Source organism: Chrysochloris asiatica, unplaced genomic scaffold (assembly GCF_000296735.1).
Source record: "Chrysochloris asiatica unplaced genomic scaffold, ChrAsi1.0 scaffold00287, whole genome shotgun sequence".
NCBI lineage: Eukaryota > Metazoa > Chordata > Mammalia > Afrosoricida > Chrysochloridae > Chrysochloris > Chrysochloris asiatica.
The window spans coordinates 105,755-109,338 of record NW_006408805.1 but is presented as its reverse complement, the minus strand read 5'-3'; positions in this window follow the sequence as shown (position 1 = coordinate 109,338).

Here is a 3,584-nt window from a genome sequence, read left to right as displayed (position 1 = left end):
AAGATGTCAGCTTGAGGACTAAGGTGCACCTGACCCAAGCCATGGTATTTTCAATAACCTCATATGCATGTGAAAGCTGGACAGTGAATAAAGAAGACCTTAGAAAAATTGATGCTTTTGAGTTATGGTGTTGGAAGAGAAAATTGAAAGTGTCATGGACTGCCAAAAGAACCAATAGGTCCATTTTGGAAGAAGTGCAGCTAGAATGCTCCTTGGAGGCCAAGTTGGCCAAATTTGTCTCTCATACTTCGGGCATATTTTCAAGAGGAACCAGTCACTGGAGAAGGCTCTCATGTTTGGTAAGGTGGTGTATCTGAGAACAAGAGGAAGACCCCCAACGAGATGGATTGGCCAAGTGGCTACATCAATTGACTCAAATGTGGCAGCAGTGGTGAGGTTTGCCCAGAATTGAGCATTGTTTCATTTGGCTGTGCATGGGGTCGCTATGGGTCAGAACCAACTCAATGGCACCAAACAACAACAACAACAATGGCTAGTGATCATGAATATTTCTTCATATTTTTGTTGGCTGTCTCGATCCCCTCATTGGTGAATTGTCTGTTCATGTCCTGTGCCCATTTTTTAGTTCGGTTATTGGTCTTTTTCTTGTAGAAGTATTGTAGGTTTCTATATATTTTAGAATGAGTCACTTGTCTGATGTGTTGTTGCAAAGATTTTTTCCCATTCTGTGGGTTCCCTTTTTACTCTTCTGGTGAAGTCTTTTGATGCATAATTTTTAATATGTCCCAATCATCTATTTTGTCTACTTTTTTCCCTGTAGTTTTCTAAATGGTTGGTAATCTGTGTATTCTCTGAATTAGTGCCCTCACAATGTCCCTCTTTTTTGATTGATGGCCTTCATAATTCTGGGATTCACGTTTAAGTCTTTAATCCATGCTGAATTGTTTTTTTTATAAGTCGTGAGGTGAAGGTATTGTTTCAATCTTTTGAATATCACTTTCCAGTTCTGCCAGCACCATCTGTTGAAGAGACTATCACTTCCCCATACAATATATTTAGGTGTTTTGTCAAAAATAAATTGGTTGTATGTGGATGGGTTAATTTCTGCATTCTTCATTCTGTTCCATTGATCTATATATCTATTATTGTACCAGTAACAAGTTATTTTGACCACTGTAGCCATGTAGTAAAATTTGAATTTGAGAAGTGAGAGGTCTCCAACCTTTCTTGTCTTCTTAAGCAATGCTTTGTTTATCCTGGGATTCTTTCCTTTCCGTATTAATGTTTGTAATTACTTTTTCCGTCTCTTTGAAGAATGTTGTTGGAATCTGGATTTGGATTGAATTATATAAATAAATTTCTTTGGTCAGTATTGACATTTTCACGATGTTAAGTCTTCCTATCCAGGAACATGGAACATTCTTCCATTTTTGTAGGTCTCTTTTGGTTTCTTGTAGTAGTGTTTTGAAGTTTTCTTTGTATAAGTCCTTTGTTTCTCTGGTTACATTTATTCCTACATATTTCATCCTTTGAGTGGCTATTGTAAATGGTTTTGATTTGCTAATGTCCTTTTCAGTGCTGTGGTTTTTGGTATAGAGGAATCCAGATGATTTATGTATGTTGATCCTGCCATTTTGCTGAATCTTCCGATGAGATCTAGTAACCTTTTTTACTGAGTCTTTGGGGTTTTCTAGGTATAGGATCATATCATATCGTCTACAAATAGAGTGAGGTTTATTTCCTCTTTGCTAATTTGGATGCCTTTAATTTCCCTGTCTTCAGTATTGCTCTTGCTAAGACTTCCAGACCAATATTGAATAGGCGTGGTGACAAAGGTCTTCCTTGTCTGGTTCCTGTTCACAGAGGGAAGGCTTTCAGTTTCTCTCCATTGAGAGTAATGTAGGCTCTGGTTTTGTGTGTATGTATTAGGGTCATGCTTACTCGATAAAATGTATTAGGATGTTTTCCATCCTCCTGTGTATCCTGGAATAATTAAAATAGAATTGGTGATAGCTCTTCCCTGAATGTTTGGTAAAACTCACCCATGAAGTCATCTCAGCCTGGACTTGTTTTGGTTGGGAGTTTTTGATGACCTGATAAATTTCTTCTTTTGTTATGGGTGTGTTCAGGTTTTCCACTTCACTGTGTGTAAGTTTAGGTAGGTCATGTTTTTCTAAAAATGTATCCATCTCTTCTAAGTTTTCAAATTTGTTGGAGTACAACTCTTGATTGTATTCTGTAATTATCCTTTTGATTTCCATTGGTTCCATTGTGACATTGCCCATGTGAATTCTAATACACGTCATTTGTGTCTTCTTCCTTTTTTCTTTTGTTAGGTTTGCCAATGATCTGTCAATTTTGTTAATCTTTTTAAAGAACCAGCTTCTTATCCTTTTGATACTTTCTATAGTTTTTCTGTTTTCTATCTCATTTATTTCTTCTCTAATCTTTACTATTTATTTTCTTTTGGTGGTTTTAGGTTACCTCTGTTAGTCTGTTTCTAATTGTTGTAGATGTTGTGTTAATTTAGTAATTTCGGTTCTTTCATGTTTTTAGATGTGTGCATTTATTGCAATAAATTGTCCTCTCAGCATCGCTTTTGCTGTGTCCCAAAGATTTTAGTATGTTGTTTTTTCGCTTCATTTGTTTCTTGGAACTTTGTGAGTTCACCTTTAATTTCTTCTACTACCCAGTCACTTTTCTACAGGATGTTATTCAGTTTCCATGTATTTGACATTATTTTCTTTGTCTTCTTACTGTTGATTTCTTATTTGATAGCATTGAGGTCTGAGAAGATGCTTTGTAGTATTTTGCTATTTGTAAATTTATAGAGATTTGTTTTGTGGCCTAAGACATGGTCTGTTCTGGAGAATGTTCTATGTGCACTGGCAAAGAATGTGTATTGTGCTGCTGCTGGGTTGAATGTTCTGTACATGAGGTTCAGTTGGCTGATTGTGTTGTTTAGTTCTTCTTTGTCTTTGTCAAGTTTCTTTCTGTTTTTTTTTTTATGCATTTTTGAAAATCGTGTATTTAAATCACCCACTATTAGTGTAGATTCATCTATTTCTTTCTTCAAATCTATTAGAGTTTACTTTATATATTTGGAGCTCTTTCATTGGGAGCATAGATATTTATTATGCTTTTGTCATCTTGTTCAATTGTCCCTTTAATCATGAAATAATGTCCATCTTTATCTATTATGTTGGTTTTTGCCTTAACTTTTATTTTATCGGAGATTAGTACTGCCACTCCTGTTCTTTTTATTTACTGCAATTAGCTTGGTATATATTTTTTCCCACCCTTTGACTTTTAAACTGTTTTTGTCTCTGTGTGTGAGCTTTGTCTCTTGCAGACAGCATATTTAAGGATACTGTTTTCTTATCCATTCTGCCACCCTCTGTCTCTTAACTGGTGCATTTAATCCATTTTACACTGAATAATCACTGAATTACACTGAATGGGAATTCAGTATAATTATTCATAGGTATGGGTTAATTCCTGCCATTATGTTTGGTTTTTTTTTTTTTTTTGTGGTGTTGCTGCTTTCTTTGTGTCTTCGTTTGCTGAGTTCATGCATTTTGTGTTCTTTTTGTGAGTTTCCTCATAGTTTTTTTTTACTGATT